Source organism: Benincasa hispida, chromosome 5 (assembly GCF_009727055.1).
Source record: "Benincasa hispida cultivar B227 chromosome 5, ASM972705v1, whole genome shotgun sequence".
NCBI lineage: Eukaryota > Viridiplantae > Streptophyta > Magnoliopsida > Cucurbitales > Cucurbitaceae > Benincasa > Benincasa hispida.
This window is the reverse complement of record NC_052353.1, coordinates 46,927,653-46,950,556: the sequence shown is the minus strand read 5'-3', so window position 1 is coordinate 46,950,556 and position 22,904 is coordinate 46,927,653. Positions and strand designations below refer to the sequence as shown.

Here is a 22,904-nt window from a genome sequence, read left to right as displayed (position 1 = left end):
CTTGCATGTCCAGGTGCTTCTTCCTTGTGTTGCCAACATTTCCTCTTAACACCTCTGCTCTGAAGTGTCCGCATCTCCCTTGACCAATGCAAAACCTTCACTTTGCATGTCTTCTTATGAATCCACCTCACCTTTGTCCAAACCCAATCACACTTAGTTAGCAACCTGTTTAGATTAGTTGTTAATCTAATCTTGTTCTCCAAGTAACTCTTATCAATGCATGACCCACCCTATGGCCGCATACCCCTCTTGATCGCATGACATTATCCAACGCTTGGCTCTTCTTATGCCCACACTAACCTTAAGACCATCGCATGCTCCCTCTTGGCCGCACACTTCTTCCCACGCATGGCTCTCCTTGGCGCATACTCTCTTCGGTCAACACATCTCCTCATGCACTCATCATCTACACTTAGGCCGTCGCATGCTTTCTTCATCACATGCCAACCCAATCCAATGTCAAGTCTCCTCGCCTAGGCCATCCTTGTCGCATGCATCCATGAGGCTTTCCTAACCTTAAGATGGCTTAGCCATCGCATGATTTCAACACAAGGAACTTTCCTCGCCCCCTCCTCCTCCTCTTGTGTTCAATTAACCTTAAATCACTTGGTTTTCATACATTATGATGGGAATGTCCTAAACTCACAGTTCATAAATATTGTTAATATATTCTATTTATTAATAAAAGTATTATTGAGTATTGTATTCAATAAATTGTTATTGATATTGCATTCTGTTATAAAAATCCAATAAACGAATTCATGGCTATAATATGAATACTTTAACTTTATGTGGCGACATAAAAGATGATCAAGTTTTAGTATATAGTCAAAATGGTATATAAGTATATGGATGAGATTGGGTACCTCAACCTAGTGACACTATTGGATGCGACCCATGTTGTATAATGATACAAATGGTGTGATCCCAAAATCATTCACATGGAGACATGTGAGTGGGGGCATCCTATGCAACGAGTTTTTATAAGACCAGACCTCAAAGTAGTCATTTTTCTTTATAACAATTGTTTACTGTTAAAATTGACTATTTCAAATTCAATGATCCAAGGTAACTTGATCTTAATTCTGAGCTAACTATGAACTTCTGTTTATTCAGAATTATCCTTTGATCTACATAGGTGGGAGTAGTCGAACAACACTGCTCAATAAGCCTCCCATTTTTGGATAAGACCAGATAAATAGCTGAGGACATAGTTCTACAAGATGGAATTCACTCCTACCCGACTTAGGGTTATTAGATAGGTTGTTCTCTTAAGCATTGATTCCTATTCTTGAACAATGGGACCCTGCCCTCTTGTGATTGAGAGGGTCATGGTTTATAAGTTGGATAATAAGACGCTTGATTGATTTCGATTTAATTGATTGTCGGCCTTTGTAGAGATTAGTTAAATGGCATCATTTGGGTAGTTATATGCACGCATAATTCAGTGACATAGGTAATTCGCAGAAAACAATTATTGAAATTACATTGAATGTTTACATGATCTGAGAACTAGATGAACCAATGATGACTTATATTTATCCCTTGAAATTTATTTTCCTGCATGTTTTCAAATTAATCAAAAACCAAAATCCCATTTTTACTATTTTCTTCAGTCAAATTTAGCTTAAAAGAAATTAATTTAACGCTTCTCTGTGGTTCGAACCCGCAATTACCTCTGTTGCTACATTTTAGTAGTAATAGGAGTAGTATAGTTTTTACAAATTTTCTTTTGATCAAGTTTGAGGCTTATTAACGACGTAAGTTGCAGGCCTGTCAGCCACTAATCACATTTGTTCTTCTTTTCAGGGAATTCGTTCCTAGCAGTAGCTTGTGACTGGCGATATGACCATGTGGGTTGGAATTGGGCAAGTCGTCTTAGCAGCTGCAATGGAAGGTGTTAAATTACTCTTCAAGAAATCTTTTCGTTTTACTGAACGATGTTTATGTAGTTTTTAGGTTGAAGAGGAACTTGATTTCTGTTAAATGTTTATTAAAATAGAATTATTCTATCACTTTTTTATGTAAATAAACCGTATATTTATAAAGTTGGTATTAATATTTGTTCTACAAACTTAGAAAGTAATTTATATGTGCAAAGCTCGTTAGCATCTAACATGCTTCTTAATATTGAGATGTTCAGAAGTACGACAACTCAAAATAAAAGACAAAATATTTCTCCTAAAGAAAATGTCCATCTTTGTCATCTAAAGTTAGGTCACATAGATCTCAACAAGATTTAGAGGTTGGTTAAGAGTGGACTTCTAAGAAAGATAGAAGATAACTCTTGACCTGTATGTGAGTCATGCCTTGAAGGCAAGATGATAAAACGACCTTTTACTAGAAAAGGTTATAGAGCCAAAGAGCCCTTAGAACATGTACATTCAGACCATTGTGGTCCGATTAATGTTAAGGAAAGAGAAAGGTATGAATGTTTTATCTCTTTCATAGATGATTATTTAAGATATGAGTATCTTTACTCAATGCAACATAAGTCTAAAGCTCTTGACAAGTTCATTGAGTATAAGGCTGAGTTGAGAATTTATTAGGTAAAACCATTCAAACACTTCAATCAGATTGAGGTGGATGAGTATAAGATTTGAGATTCCAGCATTATATGATAGAATATAGAATCATATCCCAACTCCCAACACTTGGTATACCTCAGCAAAATGGTGTATTAGAAAAAAGAAATAGAACCCTGTTGAACATGGTTCCGTCTATGATGAGTTATGCTCAGTTATCTAACTCGTTTTGGGGTTATGCAGTGATGATCGCAGTATATATTTTGAATAATATTCCATCCAAAAATGTTTCTGAAACTTGGGGTTGTCTAGCATATGTGTTTGAAGTAAATCCAAAGAAATTAAAATTTCATTCAATGTCTATTTGTATGCTACCCTGACGAAACGAGAGGTGGTTACTTCTTTGATCCAAGAGAAAATAAAGTATTTGTATCGAAAAATGCCACATTTCTAGAAGAAGACCACATCAGGGTGCATAATCACACAATAATATCAGATGACGAGTTGATGATCCATTGACCTAAAACCAAGCAATGAATGATGTGGACAAAGATGAATGGGTTAAGGCCATGGATTTGAAAATCGAGTCTATGTACTTGAATTCTATCTGGGATCTTGTAAATCAACCTACTGGGGTAAAACCTATAGGTTGCAAATGGATTTACAAGAGGAAAAGAGGTGTAGATAGTAAGATGCAAACATTTAAGGCTATATTGGTGACAAAGAGTTATACCCAGATTGAGGGACTAAACTATGAAGAAATTTTCTCACCTATTACCATACTTAAGTCTATCTAGATTCTCTTGTCCATTGCCACATTTATGACTATGAAATATGAAAAATAGACGTCAATACCACCTTTTTGAATGGTAATCTTAAAGATACCATTTACATTCAACAACTAGAGGGATTCATTAAACAAGGCCAAGAACAGATGATTTGCAAACTTAATCGGTCCATTTATGGATTAAAATAAGCATCTCAATCTTGGAATATAAAATTTTATATTGTGGCATCATTAGAAACTCCATTAATTTTTACCATCCCACAAATTTCAAAGAATGATCTCAAAATGTTTGTGAGGATCTTCAACTCAAAATTGTTTGCATATATAGGTGCATTCACGATCCCAGGGTGAGCTATGGGAAATGGTGGTTGGAAATAATCCTAATGGCCTTCTCCACTTCTTCGGCCATAACTTTTTCCAATTCTTGCTTGACTCGAAGATTTCTCCTAAACATACGTTTAATATTAGGATCAAGAGGTAAAAGGGGTGTGTCCTTATCACGGGGCATGCACAAAAGAAAACTCCAATAAAATTAGAACAAAAATATGTCCTAATCTAAAATTTCTCAAATTTTTTAATAGTAAGAAAAAAATCGTTATTTTGATCCCCAGCAATGACGCCAAAAATTTAATATGCAAGGTGTGTGCACAAACGAACACAGTCAAGTTATATTATAGTAAAACGACTTAAGAGGTCGAGTATCGTCCTCAGGGATCAAATAAACAGTTTTCACTTAACTATTCAGAACTGTATCGATTTTAGCTAGGAAGTTGGAAAGTCGAATTGAGTGGTTTTTGTTCAAATAACAGTAAAACAAGACAAACAGTTGAAATTTCAGAATTAAAAAGCATTCTAAGGTATCGGTTTTCATTACATACTTCATTGAACATTTTAGGTCATGGAATTAAGCATACCGTTTATCTAAGTCTAGAAACTAAGTTTTGAATCATTATCTTTCGAGAATAATTCTTTCTCATGCAATTCTAAACGATAACTAATGTAGTGATATCAAATTAAAATCCACGGCATTAAACATTGTCTTCATCAACTTTTATTACTCCCCTAACTTCTTACGTGATAGGTTAATAGCAATTTAATGTTACAAGTCTAATCAAACATATAATATACCGAATTGAACATTTAATCTAACATTTATTGATGGTCAATCAAAATCAATTAAAACACTAACATTAAAACATAACTAGCTATGCAATTCCATGAAATCCCAAAATATTAATTTAAATCTATATGTAAATCCAACAACACCTTAAAACAAAGAGTCTAGTCACTCATGGTTCTCAAGAATATATTCTCATACAAAATTGAGGGCATTCGAGTAAAGAAAAAGAAAAAAATAAGAGAAAACCCTGTCTAGAATGCTCCTCTGGTAGAAATAGCCAATCTTTTCTCCATTAGCACGTCAAAAAGTTCAACGGTCTCACAATCAGTCTTCAATCTCTACTCTTCGATAAGAACTCTTTCTTTTTTTGTCTCAAAATTAGGTTTAAATGTCTCTCTCTAGGTCAGAATCTTCTCTCTCTATGTTCACAGTCGTCTATTAATCATAAGGTTGAAACTTGGCACAAAATCCTTGCCAAAATTATAAAAAATTTCCAATAAGGAAAGGCAACATTGCAACGCTTCAACAGCAGCGTTGCAACACTAGTATGATTCTATCAAAGTGTTGCAACGCTGCACTCTTTAATGCTGCTATTGCCTTTTTGCATCAAATCTCGCTTCATGTCGTAGGTTTGCAATGCTACAACCAAGGTTGCAACGCTCCTCTACCTTTTGATACATTGCACTTTTCCTCTTTTTTCTTCACTCCCTTTGGTCCCTTGCTCAGTTTTGACTTCTTTAAGCCTAATTTGGTTTTGTTTGGCTTATTTTGAGTATAATTCACTTCTTGATCATAAATCCTGAAAATCACTAGCAAACACGTCAGATCTGATAAAAATATATTAAATACAATCCTAAATCTAAGGCAAATCATGCACATTTTGTGTATGTTTCGGTCCCCTTGATAGCTCACTAAGTGTTAAAATAAGAATCAATTAGTTTTAAATTAATTTGAATTGTTCAAATTATATAAGGGAATTAATTGTATAAGATATAATTAATATAATGTAAATAGATACATTATTATATAAAGTTAATTTTGAATAAGATTCAAAATTATACTTTATTAATATGAGAGAGATAAATATTTCAATAAGATTCAAATATTATTTATGTGAATGAGATTTATGTAAAACTATAGATTAAAATTAGTATGAATGAGATTCATATTAAAACAATAGGTTATATGATAGGGTGGAGTTTGAATATGATTTAAAAGATATTTAAATATGTGATATTTGATTGTTGATTAATTAAATGTTAATTAATTAACTTTATTAATTTGATTATATGTTAATTTGGATTTAATATATGATTTAAATTAATATAAAATCAGAATAATTCCCTAAACTCATCCTCTCATTATGTGTGTTCAGAAAGGTTATCTGCAAGGTAGGACACATTTTTGAATAACCAATAAATTTTCTCTACAAGAAAATTCTCTCTGAAGAAGCCCTTTCTCAAAAAATCTTTTTCCTTTATCAAACAAGAAATACATACTTCCTTGGTTTTTATTTCGGAGAATAGCAAGGTAACCTGTTGGCAGTGTCCTGTTCTTTTGTTGTTGTTCGTTTGGTTTGAAATTCATACAAATAAGTTCCATTGTTCGTGATTTATGTAGAGGAAATGCATGAAGAAAAAGGTCTTCAAGAGTAAGTCTTTCTCTTCTCTTTTTCTCCTCTCTAGAAGCATGTTATAAGTAGATGTTTATCCATATGTTTCTCTCATTTTTGGAATTTTGAAAATTGATAATAACATCGACACTGCATTCACACGCTTCCACTTGAAATACAATTCTTTCACCTCTGTGAGCAACAACAAGAATATACAAGGCTTCTAAAGAAAAAACACACGTATTGATCAACCGAAAGATGTTTTTGTCAACACCATTGAATATGACATTTAAGACTTTAGAGTTTCTAAGAGAGGCTTCATTCTCCTCTCTAGTCCACTCTACTTCATGCTTGAGTTTCAATTCACCTTTCTCATTAGCCACTTAAGGATATGACCAGCCAACAATAATAGACTTCTAAGATTTGTTATCTAAAAATTCTAGAAAGGCTGACATCCCCTCTTCTAGTATGCATACTTAGCTCCATATGGTACAAGAGGACGAGTAGTAGATCCATCTTCATTTACTCCTTCTATTAGAGAGTGACCGGATCATAACACTAAAGATAATGGCGACCCGCTCTGATACCAATTGAAAAAAATAAGGTGTCTACTGTTTGTTAAATATGTTACTTACAAGGTTATAACATTCCACACAATATTTAATAGAAATAATAAATAGATAGAACAACACCAGAGATTGGTAACCCAGCTTGGTGTTAACTATCTACATTTGGAGGCAGTGTGCTTAGGAAAAATAACTTTACTAATATCAATAATAAACAATTACAAAATTACAGTGTAACGCCCCAGGCCCAGGATGATTCGGCCCCTAATGGCCCCGACATTCCCCTACGTCCCCTGCGTCCATCCTCCCTTCCCAAGCTAAGCACGCTTGAGACACCGAAAAAGAAGAGTCACATGCATCCTAGGAAAGTTCCTAGGAGGTCACCCAATATAGGATTACTCCAAGCTAAGCAGGCTTAACTTTAGAGTTCTTATGATTGAGCCACCAAAATGGAAGGTGCACCTTGTTGGTATAGGTAGTAACTTTCAATTCTTTTAAACCTTTCTTAACCATACTTTCATGTCTTCAGGATCTCTCTCATTCGGATGTGATATCGGTTCATTCATGTACTTCTCCTGAACTCGGGTCGTTACATACAGTGACTCCCAAACAACTCTATCACTTAACCGACCACCTAAACTTCCCCTAGATGTGAGATCCATTAATTCCTAATTTAACTCGTTCATATATTTTTCATAGACTATTGAATTTAATTTGTACCATTCCCATACCATCTCAAGATATTTAGAATAACCAAGGCCGAAATCATAAGGGGAAAAAAGAGAGAGAAAACGAAGAAGGAAAAAAGTTAGCTACAAAATCTAAAGTATTGATATACTTAGGTAAAAAATAGTTAATGTAATTTCATTTGGAATTTATTCAATTCTAGTCTTCATAATGTTAGGCCTTATACCTTTTGTAAACCTTAAATTTAATCTCTTTCTTTTATATAAATTTGTTAAGTAATATATAATAATTTTCAAGTAAGAAAACATACAATATATGAATATATTTTTAAAATTTATAGTGAAGATGCTAATAGATTAAATCACCAATTGAACCAAAAACTTAAATTGATGGATAAAAGTTAATTTAATATTATATCATTTAACATTACCCCTTGACCTCGTGGACCACCTATTTTGATACCATGTCAAAACACCAATTAACCCAATAGCTTAACTAGTCGGTGAGTAAAGGTTAATTTAATATATATATAATCTAACAAGTTACAAAAAAAAGTTTTTGAAACAAATCAATTTACGATCTATTAAAAGTAAAGAGCCTATAATTAAAAATTTTGAAATTACATTAACTAAAATTGGACAAACTTCAAAATATAAAGACTAAAATGGTATTTTAACCATATAATAATTAATTTATCATATTCCATCATTTTGAGTTTCTAAGTTAATAACTTAAGAGCAATGATAAGCTGCACCTAACTCATATGTTCTCCACTTCTTTACCACACAAAAAAAGAATCATAAAAGAATTATTTTTTTAAAAAAAATAAAAATGCCACATGGTAGTATTTTATTGGCCTATACTTGGGATCACCAAGATAGTTGCATCCAAGAGAGCACCTAAGTTTTTTTCATAACTTAATATTATCACAAGTTAAGAAGAGTAGTAATTAAAAGATTAGTATAATTAAATTTATCATAATTCATCAACTTATAAGTTAAAGTTCTTAAGTTAGATAGAATATGATTAATTTAACACATATAGATTTTTTTTTTGCACTTATACACTTATATAAACATTTGAATAATACAAGAATAACAAAAATTATTAGTGCATGCCAAACTTAAAAGAGTTATTATAATTAACTTTGGATTATAAAGGTTCCACGTCGTTGAATAGAAGACATGCATGTGGATATGATAAAGAAAAGAAGAGATTTCTTTTGAAGTATGGTTAAGGGGAACTCCTCCAAGTACAACCAACGTTGGATCGGATCTGTCTGTTGATCAATATATGAGCATAGATATTAAAAGAGAAGGAGCATATAGCAATAAATCAAAGGAAACTGCATTATGTGAGATTATGCATTCTCATATTGTTAAATCGCCCCTTCTTCTTTTAGTTGTTCTTGGTCTTTTGATCCATTCGAGTTTTGTACGAGGGACGACTCTCATATTTCTCTCCACCATCATCATAGACTATGGTTATGATGATCTTTGTAAGTTGATGACTTAGGTCGCCTAGTTTGATGATCCTTGGGAAAGACAGCCATTTTCGAAGCTATGGAATTGCACCTTTCAAGCTCTATATGAATAGCAATCAACTCGCTAGAGTTTTATGTTGATATTTGCGATCATTCTAACCTAATATTATAAAAAATATAATATCGTGATTTATGAATGTCTAAATAAAATGTGACTAATTATCAAGTTTTTGGGTTAAATTGCATATGTAGTATATATACAACTTACCTAATGTGGTTTGACACTTAAGATAATATATGCTGTCACATGGAGGTCACACGGAGAAAACAAACTTGTGTAAAACCGACTTGTGTAGGTGATCCCTAATACTACACACGACTTTCTTTCTTTAAACCAATACTTATTTTATTTTTTGTTAAAATATTATTTTTGTCCACGTACTTTAGAGACTTGTTCAACGTTGATTCTTGTACTTTTAAATATTCATTTTTAGTCTCTATTTTCAATGGATATTAAATTTAGTCCTTAATATTAATTTATTGTTGATTTTCTAAAAAAATAAAATTTTTAATCTATACAAGCCTTTCTACTAGAAATTTTGAAAAGAAATATTCATATTTCAAATATGGATTGTTTTTAAATATAGAAAAGTAAATCAAAATATTTACAAAATATAACAAAATTTTAGAAGTATCAATGATAGACGCTGACAGACATTGATAAACTTAATCTATCAGTGTCTGTCAGTGATATTGATAAACATTGATAGTCTATCCGTGTCTATCAACATTTATCATAGTTCTAAAATTTTGCTATATCTTGTAAATATTTTCAACTTGAAATAATTTTCCTTCAAATATTGTATTTTTCTTATCGTAAATTATTTTATTATTTTAGAAAAAATTAATTTTGAATGACTAAATTTAAGATTTATTAAACTTAAAAAAATATAATTAAATATTTGAAGATGCATAAATTAAAATATAACAAATTCAAAATGGGATTTCAATATTTATTTTTCAAAAGGTAAAAAGGAAAATAAAAATGAAAAAGTGGGTCATTTGTCTGAGTAAAGACTGGGTGGGATCCACCAACACCAACAAAAAACAGACAAAAGAAAAAGTGATCTGCTTTTCCTTTTTATTTAATATACAAAAATAGCAAAGGCTTTCAATCAATCACGTGATTCTAAGTCAGCAGCACCCAACCTAATTGATTAAATAAAAACTTTATCCAAATTTATCACAATAATTAACATTTAAACATATAGCTATCAGGCGAATGATAAAATAAATAAATAAATACAAAGGTTATTATATAAAAAGTGGCGGTTCATCATGACAATTAATCAGATAGGTGGAGAAATTATTCAATGAAATCATCACAACGTAATGAACAGTTTTACACTGTTAAATACATAAACCAAAAACTGTCAAAATATTTTAAATTTATATTCATAGTCATTACTATAAATACAGATTTTCAAATCTACATTCAATAGTTATTGAATATCTCGTTTTTATTATGAGATGAACTTCGTGTTATCTAACCTGATATGAAAATTTATGATGTTCAAATGGTTAATCAGTCTAAAAGAAAGAAAGATAGAAAGATTTCTAATCCAAGAAATGTGAACTCAAAGAGACATTATTACCTTGAAAGGACATGTCGAAAATCTCATGTTAGAAATTAGATTGAGATTCCTTATAATTTTTTTAAAGTAATACATGAGCTATTTTTCTAACTTATTGTCAATTGATTATGAGACAGAGCTTCATGTTTATCAAATAATTTACGAAGTAACTACATAGATCAAGAGGATCGAACGTAATAACAATAAATAACCTAAGAATAAAATGTATGAGAACGTAAAAAGAAGGGGCAGAGGAAGATCGAGTCATGGAACTTACAAGTTACAAGTACATCTTTAAGTGGAGATGAGAGGTTGATGAAGAGGATGAAGAAGCTTTGAAGAATCTTCAGAATGAAGGAATTTGTGTTTCTTTGCAGTTTGATAGATTTTTATGGCTCTTTGGAGAGTGGGAAAGGTTTAAAGAAAAATATATAAATAACCAAAAAAAGTGTGATAATTATATTAGGGGGATTGGGGAAGTTCATTGAATCTGGACACATTTTGTATTGGTTATGGTTGTAGTTGGTAGACAGAAAGAGGATATTATTGCTATATACTTCCTCCAACTTTAATGTATGTTTTTTTAGGGTAATAAGTGAATTATTAGTTTATATAAGAATCATTTGGCCTAGTGGTAGTAGAATCGTAGAAAAGAAGACTAAAAAGTCATAAGTTCACTCTACGATGGTCATTTACTTAAGATTTAATATTCTACAAATTTTCTTGACACCCAAATATTGTAGAGTCTAACAAATTATTCCGTAAGATTAATCGAGGTGTACGTAAGTTGGTCCGAAATTATTAGTTTATATAATTAAATTGCTATGTTGATGAAAAGTTTGACAACAGGTGTGTTAGATGCTTGATTTTGGTGGGATGGGATTTTGCTTAGGTTGGAATTTAGGTAGAGAGATAACTCGATTTAAGTCATTATGTACTTGTATATTTCGATTATTAAATTGATACTTTGTTTGAGATGTTGTTTAGACGTTTATTTTTAGGTGTTGATGTAGTTAAGTTTTTTTTTTTTTTTTTTAATTTAATCATAAGAATCAAACTAAAATGGTAGGAATCAAATTTATTTTACTACTAATTTTATTATGAAAACCTAAATTACTTGTATTATATAAAGATGTAAGTAGGGAGTGTTTTTTTTTTAAATGAAAAGATTTTGACGAAAGGTGCTTGCTAATAAAGCAATTTATTGCTTTGTTTATTTCTAAGTTAAACACGAGTTAGATAAATAGATTGACATTAGTTATTATTTGATTCTAATTTTATTGATCAAGTGTTCGTTGATCTAATTAATTATGGAATTTTCTTGAATAATGCATATTAAACAACGTAAGGTCTATTAATGTTAGAGATTTAGTATTGACAATATTTATTTAAGGAGTGTTCTGACAAATTTTCCTTATGTTGTGAGTGTTGTTAATCTTTGGGTTGTTCTTTGGGATGGTTTTGCAATTGTTGGTTCAGATTGGTGGTTGTTGTTTTTGCCTTATTTCGAAAATCCTGTCTACTTATTTTCCCGATCTTTTTTCCTTATCAAAGCGCTACAGATTCTACATTAAGGTTTTTATTGTATTCTTTTCCCTGTGCATATTTAAGGTGTGAATGCCTTCTCTTTGGGTTTAGTTGTTTTGGAAGATTAATAGAACAGTTTGTCTGGTGTGTTTTTCCAAAACCACGAGTGTGTCAATCTTACATCGGAGAAGAATGTGGTATTGTCGATCTTGATACTTACTGATCTGGATCTTATTAGTTTATACTTTAATAGTTTTTGGGAAATGATTTTTTCATCTTAGGAGGAGCCTAAGTTTTTTCATTGGAGTGATCTTGGTTTGAAGGTGGAAAGATATAATTGTTGGTGAGACGGAGTCTCATCCTTAGAGGTAGCCTAAGACCTGTTGAGAGAAAGTCTTGTGCTTAAGGGAAACCTAAATATTCTATCACTAATATTTACATATTTATTGGGAATCTAAGTTTTTTTAGAGAGTCTTGCACTTAGGGAGAGCCTACATGATCTTACAAGAAGTGTATCATTATTCGTGTATCATCGTAATTATTATATCTTTTCAAATAAGTACAATGTTGTAATCGCTTGACTATACATTAGCGAAAATATCATTTCACGGGCATATTGCTCCCAAAAGTAGGTGGATATTCACCAAATTGAATTACCAAACGTGGTGTTCTATTATTGCTTTAACTATTTGCGTTTATTATTATTATTATTTCTTGTATTACTGTAACATCGTGCTTGACAAGAACTGTCATGGGTTAGATCTGTTCTTTTTCAATTATTATTATTTTGAAAACCAGAAAAAAGCGGAAGAAGATAAGATTTAGGAAAAGGACATCACATCCAAAATATATCCGAAAAAATGACCCTCTATATAATTGGGCTATCTTCAAGATTACTATAATTAGAACATAATTAGAAAGAAATCCATTTTTATTTAAAAAATAAAATTTTAGTTCAATAAATTAAGGAAATGACTAAAAAGTATGTCCTAAAGGGACATAAATGAAAGAAATCAGAAAAAAGATTATTTCTGTTGGAAATGAGACTAAATTCCACACTATTAGTTAGATAAAAGAGAGATCATAAAACCTTTACAAATTAATAACCTCTCTAAAATAATAATAGTACTACTCATTCTTGACTTGACCCAAGGTCTAAATTAGTAAGATACCATTTATTTATTTGGGAAGACTCGTGTAAAAATTATTCTCTTTAATATTATAAATTAATAATTCTATAAAATTACAAAAATATAACTAAGACAACTAATTAGTCAAATGTAATTCTATTATTGCTTGCTTCTTTTCTATGAGTGCTTCGCTGCATAATTGATCGCAAAGTCATTGTATCTTATATGTACGTCATTGGAAGTCATGGTTGGTTGGTTGGTTTTGATTTGGATTGACTAATTGACAATCTTTGCATAGTCGTTGATTTCTTTACCATCTATGAAACACAGACACAAATATGGTTATACGATACGGATATGATCGAATACGACGATTCGTCAATTTATAAAAAACTAAAATGCAGATATGTCTAAGGATACGTCATTTTTTTTTATATATTTTTTAATATATATATTTCTAAAAAACGAGGATACTGATACATTGAAGATACATTTTTTTTCTTAAAAAATTTAGGATATAGATAAATTTAGCGTACAAGTTAATAACAAAAGCACCAAATAGAATACAAACATGGAATACAATACAAAAAAAGCAACATCTAAGATGTTGAAGTACAATAGTTAATAAAATGCAATAGAAAAGTGACTTATATTACAAATAAGAAGATTAGAGGGAGAAGTATGAACATAAATGAAGAATTTCTTAAAGATATCAAAATGGTTTATATTTTGGTGGACATTGTGGGGAATCAAATGTGAAGATGAAGATTATATGATTCTAGGATTTGGTATTTTATTTATTTTTTTCCTTTTAGTTTTGGACTCGAGTAGTGAGTTTTTTAAATAGGTTGCTTAGTTTTAGATTGAGAAAGATTAGATGAGTTATTTGTCTTTTTTCTTTAGAAAAAGGTACGCGTAGAAATAGATACGTCAAATCGCGTGTCAGATACGTATCTAGGAAGTATCTGAAAGTATTGGTATCCGATACGTGTCTGATACAATTTTTTAGCTTACATGAAGTATATGTGCTTCATAACTTACTATGTATGAACTTGCATATTTTTTTTTATAAAGGTATTGTATGTGAGGTGGGGAAATTAAACTTCAGATCTCGAGGTCGATAATACAAACGCTATGTCTGTTGAGCACATTTTTTTTTTTTTTTTTTTTTTAATTACGTCTTAGGGGCAAAATGAGAAACACATCATCAAATTCAGGAAGACGCAATACACGGAATGGAAAATTGTCCATCAAAACTCCACATAAAATGTTTTCTCTTGCACACTGCTAAACAATCAGCCACTTTATTACAATCCCAAGGAATAAAATTGAAGCAAACCAAAGCTAAAACCTTCGACGGATATTTTATATTTTAATAAATTGACAAACTTTGTAAATGAAATTTTCAACGATCGCTCTCCATTTTATTTTTTTCCATTAAAAATACATGTACTTCTCGTTAGCCAATAATATACACAAATCAAATGTTCTATAAAACGGGAAACAAGAAACTTCTTTCTTTGAAAAATTAATGGTAAATATGAATATATTGTTTATTTAATTTATTTTTAAAAATAAATTAAAATTTTACCAAAATTAAGGAAAATAATAGAGAATTAAAACGTGAATAATAACTAAAGATTCGTTAATGAAGAAATTAAAAAAAATGATTAAAAAAGGAAAGGAAAGGAGAGAGATATGACATAGAAAATGGGAAAAAATAGAGTTTATTAAAAGAAAATGATTATTTTTTTTAAAAAAATAAAGAGTAGGATGAAAGAGAGAGAAAGATGAGAGACGAGGAGAGATGTCCACGGGTAGGGTGAGATCGGGGATGGCTTTCTCGTCCCCTATTTCTGATACCCCATTTCATTCTCCATCTCCACAAAACTTTCCATGAAAATCAATGTGAGGATTCTCTACAGGAAATTCGAGGAGTTCCGATTCCCAGAATTTTTCTCCGTTTGTATTTTCTTACACAATAAAATAATTAACTTAAATCACTATATCAATTTTTTACTAACATAGTTAAATATCTCACTCATATATGTGACAAATATATGATTAAAATGTTTAATTTTCATATTAGTACAATATATCCTAATCTCTACTTAATAAGAAATATATATATAAAATAAAAGGTTATATATAATTAATTAACTTTACATATAATTATATATATAATAATAGTTAGAAATATATAATCGGGGTGATGTGGGGCGGAGAGGTGGGGTGGAGCTAGGGCTGAGAACGGGGACGGGGAATATAATCGTCGTCCCCGTCCCCATCCACATTTAGCCAACGGAATTTTCTCCTCACTCCTTCTCCCATCTAATTAAGGATCCCTCACCCCATTTGAGGCGGTGCCCCATAGGGCCTTGGTCTCGCGAGTTTAATGGACATCTCTAGAGACAAAGGAGAGAGTAAAATGTTTCAAGGAAAAATGCACTGATGGTCGTGAAAGTAGAAGATAAATATAAGAATCAATATTCGAAATATATATGATGAAAAATAAGAAAAGAGAGAGACCAACACACAGTTTACGTGGAAACTCTAGAATAGGGAGAAAAACCACGATACAGATCTTTTTCTTATTATTTTAATTGATACCCAAAATACAAGAGAATATGGTGAATAAATAGACAGTAGAGAGCCCTAGGGTAAGAGACAATTACAATAATACCCCTAAGGTAAAACCCTATTTTCAACACTCCGCCTCAAGTTGGTGCATAAATATCAATAAGTCTCAACTTGTTAAGACAGTAGTCAAAATTTGGTCTTAGTAACCCCTTGGTGAGAACATCTGCCACTTGTTGACTTGAGGGGATATATGGGATGCAAATGCTCTCATTATCCAATCTTTCTTTAATGAAGTGTCTGTCGATCTCTACAAGTTTGGTTCTGTCATGATGGACTGGGTTGTTTGCGATGTTTATTGCTGCTTTATTATCACAAAACAACTTCATTGGAAGCTCTCTGTCTTGATAAAGATCAGACATCATCTTATTTAACCAGATTTCTTCACATATCCCTAAGCTCATTGCCCTGTACTCAGCTTCAGTGCTACTCCTAACCACTAGTCCCTGTTTCTTACTTCGCCAGGTGACAAGGTTACCCCAGACAAAGGTGCAATATCCAGAAGTCGACTTTCTATCAACGACGGAGCCTGCCCAATCAGAATCTGAATATGCTTCAATAGTCCTTTTTCCAAACTTCCTGAACATCAGACCCTTACCAAGGGTCCCCTTCAAGTACCCAAGAATACGCTCAACCGCATTCATATGTTACTCATAGGGAGTTTGCATAAACTGGCTTACCACGCTTACTGCATATGAAATATCTGTCTTGTATGGGACAAGTAGATCAACTTCCCAACTAATCTCTGGTACCTTTCCTTTCTAATAGGAACTTTGTTGTTTATAACACCAAGTTTTGCATTATACTCCATGGGTGTATCAGCAGGTTTACACCCAGTCATGCATGTTTCTTTGAGCAAGTCCAGTGTATATTTCCTTTGCGATACTGAAATACCTTCTCTTGATCGGGTCACCTCCATTCCAAGGAAATATCTCAGCTTACCAAGGTCTTTAATCTCAAATTTTCTGGCCATTCTTGTTTTAAGCCTTGTAATTTCACCCTCATTTTCGCCAAACAGAACAATATCATCAACATACACTATGAGGATGACAATCTTTCTAGAGTTGGACCGTTTTGTAAATAGTGTATAATCTGAGTGCCCTTGGTTGTATCCCTGTGCTTTAACAAATGTGGTGAACCTATCAAACCAAGCCCTTGGGGATTGTTTCAGTCCATATAAAGATTTTCTCAATCTATAAACTTTGTGCTTGAACTGACTCTCGAATCTAGGAGGAGGGCTCATATAGACTTCCTCTTCAAGTTCTCTATTCAGGAATGCATTTTTAGCATCTAACTGATGCAGTGGCCAATCTTTGTTTACAATAATCGACAACAAAACCTGAATAGTGTTGAGTTTGGCCACGGGAGAGAACGTTTCAGAGTAATCAACTCCGTAAGTCTGGGTGAAACCTTTAGCAACCAGTCTGGCCTTATATCGATCAATCGTCCCATCTGATTTGTATTTTACGGTGAACACTCATTTGCATCCAACTATCTTATGCCCTTCAGGTAAAGGCACCTGTTCCTATGTACCATTTTTTTCAAGCGCTCTCATTTCTTCCATAACAGCCATTTTCCATTCAGAGTTCTTCATTGCTTCACGAATACTGCTTGGGACAATGATAGTGTCCAAGCTGGTAGTGAAAGCTTTAAATTCGGGAGACAGATTGCTATATGTCATGTAGCTGTGCATAGAATACTTTGCGCATGAACGAGTACCTTTCCTTAGTGCTATTGGAAGATCAAGAGAGGCATCGTGATTTTCCAACTCTCTAGGTTTCTTAGCATGACCGGTCACCTGTATATAAAGGATTTCAGTAGTATCTTCCACTTTCTTGTCACTAACTGGACTTTTCCCGTTACTGCTATCATTCTTAGTTGTTTCCTCATCTGTCCATATTCAATATTGCCACCTCTTTCATCCTTATCTTCCTTGCACTTATCAATCTCCATACATATATCAACATCATTAGTTGCAGAAATACACGTACCTGAACCAGATGCAGGGTCTGATTCATGGACCGGAGCCGGCTGTTCAACAGGTGGCAACCCTTCCTTTATAAGATTCTTCCTATAGTAGGTTATCCAAGGAATCTGTTGGTAGGGAGAACAGGATAGGCTTTTTCAGAACTAGGAGAAGGAATCGGGGCGGATTCCCCTAAGGGGATATATCATAGGAGGACGAGTTAGGTTCTTCACTTAAGCTTTCCTCCTGAAGATGACTAATGAGGAAGAAGGGATGATCTTCAATGAAAGTAATGTCCATGGAGACAAAATACTTTCGAGAGGACGGATGATAGCATTTATACCCACGTTGGTGTAGAGGGTACCCAACAAAAACACATTTTTGAGCACGAGGGTGGAATTTTGTGCGATTTGGGCCATGGGAGTGGACAAACGCGACACAGCCGAAGACACAGAGGGTACATCAGAAATCAGGCGAGTAGTCGGAAAGGATTCTTTGAATAGGTCCAAGAGATTATGAAAGTCAAGTACACGAGAGGGCATACGATTGATGAGGTGAGCCACTTTAAGAATGGAATCTCCCCACAGGTAGGACGGAAGAGTGGCAGACAACATTAAAGATTGGGCAACTTTCACCAGATGGCGATTTTTACGCTCAGCTACTCCATTTTGTTGGGGAGTATAAGCACAGAGCTCTGGTGGACAATTCCCTTAGACACAAGAAAGTCATGGAAAGAGGTGTTAAAGAACTCTCGTCCATTATCACTCCTCAAAATCCCAATCTTGGCATGGAACTGGGTTTCAACCATGGTATAAAATTGTTTAAAGATAGAAGACACCTCAGACTTATCAGTAAGTAAGAACACCCAAGTAAGGCGTGTGTGGTCGTCTATGAAGGTGACGAACCAACATTTACAAGTGGAGGTAGTAGTAGGTGATGGTCCTCAGACGTCACTATGAATGAGGGAGAAGGGACTGGACGGCTTATAAGGTTGAGAACGAAAAGGAATACAACTTTGTTTGGCACAAATACATACATCACAATTTAGAGACGCTATATTAATATTTTAAAATAAATGCGAAAATAAATATTTCATATACTGAAAGTTTGGATGTCCTAAACGATAATGCCGTAACATAAAGTCATTTTCAAAAGTAGAAAACTTTAAAGACATAAAACTAGTTCTATGATCCTCCCCAGAAGAAGCATCGTCAGAAAGGAAGTAAAGCCCCCTATCGTACCGGACAGTGCCAATCGTCATCCCCGACTTCTGATCCTGAAACACAACAGAATCTGGTGAGAAAATAGCCTTACAGTTCAGATCTCTTGTAATTTTACTAACCGATAAAAGATTATATGAGATTTTAGGGACATGAAGTGTATCACATAATACTAAACCATCAAAATGGGAGGTATTTCCTTTCCCTGCAACCAGGGCAAGGACCCGTCTGCAATTCTAATACGTTCATTTCCCGCACTTGGACAGTATGAAACAAACAATTCTGAAGAACTGGTGAGATGATCTGTGGCCCCTGAATCTACAATTCAGGGTTTCTTGCCATTAATGTTAATAAGGCCAAAAGATGGAAATGTACCTGATTGCGCAATGACACTCACCCCAACAACACTCAAATTGGTCTTACTATCGGCTGAGGACTGATGCTGTGTATTCTCACTAACTGAATCACTTACAAGCTGTCTCTTATACACATCTAGATGTGTATAAGAGACAGCACACACCCAGACCTCTTCAAGTTTCAAGTATTGCGCCCTATCTTGTGCGCAGTTTCAGACAATCTCTCGGAAAAGGTCCATCTCTTGCCAAAACATTGATAGTTTATTAAAGTAGTAAGTAATATCCATGGTCCCTTATTTGCACTCATGGACCTATTTTTGTAACGTGTACAATCGGGATGTGTTTTGTTGCTTCGAGTGCAAGTCCCTGGTTGCCTCTCAGATATCTCTAGCAATTGCTGCATACAGTAAGGGTCGGCCAATCTGTGACTCCATACTATTGATGAGAACAGACAGTAATAGAGAATTCTCCCCTTTCCAGATTCTTTCTTGAGGATCGCCTTGGACAGGTTTCAAAATTTCTCTTCTTAGATACCCGAATTTGTGCCTTCCTTCTAGGGTTATTCTAATCGACTGGGACCAGGAGAAATAATTCTCCCCATTTAGTTTCTCTCTAACCAGAAATCCTGCAAAATTTTTCATTGAGCCAGTTAAGTAAGTTGTATTAAGCAAAAAAGAGAACGAGTTTACCGGATTCTCTGAACAAACTAGTTGAACTGGTTGGGGATTCGTGCCAAACATTGTATCCAAATATGAAATCCGCTGTTACAGAGAGGCCAACCGTTGTCTCACATTGTTTGGGTAATGAATTGAACTACAAACGGTTGGAAACTGGGCTGCCACTGTCGACTGGACAAACGTCGCCGGCGGGAAGGTCATCGTCGGCTGAGAGATCGCCGACATATATGAGGATCCCAGCCGTCTGTGCTGCTCGAGGTGGTCATCGGTCTGTCGCTGGTCGAAAGCTCCTAAGGCAGAAACGAAATAGGCCAGATTTGAAGCGGATCTCACATCACCCGGCGCGGAAGTCGGCGCAACCCCTTGTAGTATAGATGGGTTCTCCGGATCTGAAGCAGATCTCCTAGGGAAAGCCGGCGCGAAACCAGTCGGCATGAATCGGGAGGGCTGTGATGGCGCAAAACTGGTTTGTCCGTCGAGGGTTTGCGAGTCGAAGGTGCGCGAGTTGGGAGAGCTTCGGATGTACTCGATCGGAACCGGATCTGCCGATGGTGGTGCAAGTCGGGAAGGATCGGATCCGTCTGTTTGTTCTTCGAATCCATTTGTGTGCAGCGCGAACAGCCGGCTGGATTCTATTAGGCGAGGCGACTCCCACTGACTGCAACTGGACGGCAGAAAGTAATTTCGGTAAGGCAGCTTGAAAACACTCCTTCACAGCTGCTCGAATAACAATTTTCATATCAAAACTCAAAGATCCACCAGTTGAAGACGACTGTGGATGGTTCTCTTCCATAACGGCTAGGGTTTTGTCCATTTGCTCTGATACCATGATGAAAATAAGAAAAGAGAGAGACCAACACACAGTTTACATGGAAACCCTAGAATAGGGAGAAAAACAACGATACAGATATTTTTTTTATTATTTTAATCGGTACCCAGAATACAAGAGAACGGGGTGAATAAATAGACAATAGAGAGCCTTAGAGTAAGAGACAATTACAATAATACCCCTAGGGTAAAACCCTATTTTCAACAATATATATATTGAGGTCCTGATTTTATGAAAATATCGATATCGATGAAAACTTTGAAAAGATTTGTGGAAATTGATGAAAATTGTTAGAATTAGTTAATGAAACTTTGATTGTGATTGAATTAGACTAAAATTGATCATTTTATGTCATTATTTCTATAAAGTAAGAAAACATTTAGATGTATATTTTAAAATATCTATGTAACGTCGATACGAGAATAGAAATTTAAAAAAAATGAAAAAAATGAAAAAATAATATAAAATACTGAAAATTACAAAATCAAATTACATGAAATATTTGCATATAAAATAATTATAAATTGTTTATTATAAAATGAAGTGGATACAAAAATAAAAATCATAGCATTAAACTAACCTAAGAGAACATAGCAAAAATAGGAAAATCATAATATTAAATATAACGCAACAAAATGGAAAAGAAAGAAAAAAATAAAACTCTACTAGTAGATAGAGCTTGAGAGAAAATGAATTGAATGTTATAGAATTCACATTAATTAATGTTTGAGGTGAAATGATGCAAAATTCAATTGAAAATATTTGAATGAAGATAGTGGTTTCTTGAAAATAAAGATTTTGTATGGTAAAAAAGAAAAAACTTCACTTGTACATTCTTTGAGATAGCCTAATTAATTGTTACAAGAAACATTGGAATTTCAAAATTTTGAAATTTTGAGAAACTGTGAGGAAATCAAAATTCCCCGCTACCGAAATATCGAACTTATCAAAATTTCAACTAAAATTTTGAATTATGATAAGAATAGACAAGGGAGAGAATAGATAACCATGAAAGGAGGAGATAAATATGGATGCGTATAAGAAAATGGGAAAAAAGATTACAGGCACATTATTTTGAGATTTTTTTTTTTTTTTTGGGTAGTTTTCATGTTTGACTCCTTTTTAAAAGCATTTCTTAAAATCTAGAAATAAACAATGAGAATTGTGGCCACGTACGTGAGATGATATGGGCTGGTCCACGTCCTCGAAAAATATTAATTTAAAAATAAAATAAAAATGGGTCACCACTAACCTTTTTTACATTGTGATTAGACACCGAAATAAAATAAACAATTTTTAATCAGAGAAGAAATAAAAATTGTATGTGAAAACTATAGTTTGGTTCGGGAGTCGTTTGGGATGGGGAATGTGTTAGCACCTCACAACATCCGTTTAGAAAACAATGGCTAGATTTTAAAACTTGAGTGGAAAATATTCAACAATTTTTTTTTTTTTTTAAACAGTCTTTTACCCCTCATTGAAAAAAATTGAAAAAAATTCCATCAATAGGGCTCTATTAGAATCAAGGAAAATTCTACCGCTTAAGAAATTGAGAAAATATTACAATTTCTCAAATCCATCTCTCGATAGCCATTTAATAAAACATTTTTAAAATATATATTTTAAATAAATTCATTTTATCTTAGATTCCAATTTCAGATTCCTAAAGATTATGAACCCCTACCTTAAGAATATCCAGAAAATCAAATTCCCAAATATTTCTAGGTTTCATTGTAGGAAATTTTAAGAAAAACACCCTTTAAAATAAATTGTTAGGAAAGAGATTAAAACTCATTAAAAATTAAAAAAAAAATTAAAAAAAATTAAAAAAAAAACTCAAAAAGAGTTAATTTTAAAGATTTGAATATAAACCAAAAAGTGTTTAAAATGTTAGAGAAATTTACTCAAAGAACGACATTAATTTAAATGTGTGAAGTTACATTCAAAAAATATACAATTTTATAATACATTTAGAGCAATAAATGAATGAACATTAATATATACAAGTATATTAAAAGTTTAACAAAAATATTTCAATTGATTTTGAACTTCTAAAGGATCGACTCCTTACTTTAAAATTTTAGAAAATTGGACTCCCAAATATTTATAGAATTTATCGTCGGATAATTATTTTTTTGCAAAAGACAT

The 22,904-nt window shown here is 33.1% G+C and overlaps 1 long non-coding RNA gene across 1 annotated transcript; it reads right to left on the bottom strand.

Moving 5' to 3' along the window:
- Positions 1 to 8,342: 8,342 nt before the first annotated feature.
- Positions 8,343 to 10,956, bottom strand: LOC120078759. Its single transcript, XR_005482087.1, has 2 exons — positions 10,692 to 10,956; positions 8,343 to 8,940 (listed from the first exon to the last, which is right to left on the bottom strand). It is a non-coding gene; the product is annotated as an uncharacterized LOC120078759 (long non-coding RNA).
- Between the last annotated feature and the right edge of the window lie 11,948 nt (positions 10,957 to 22,904).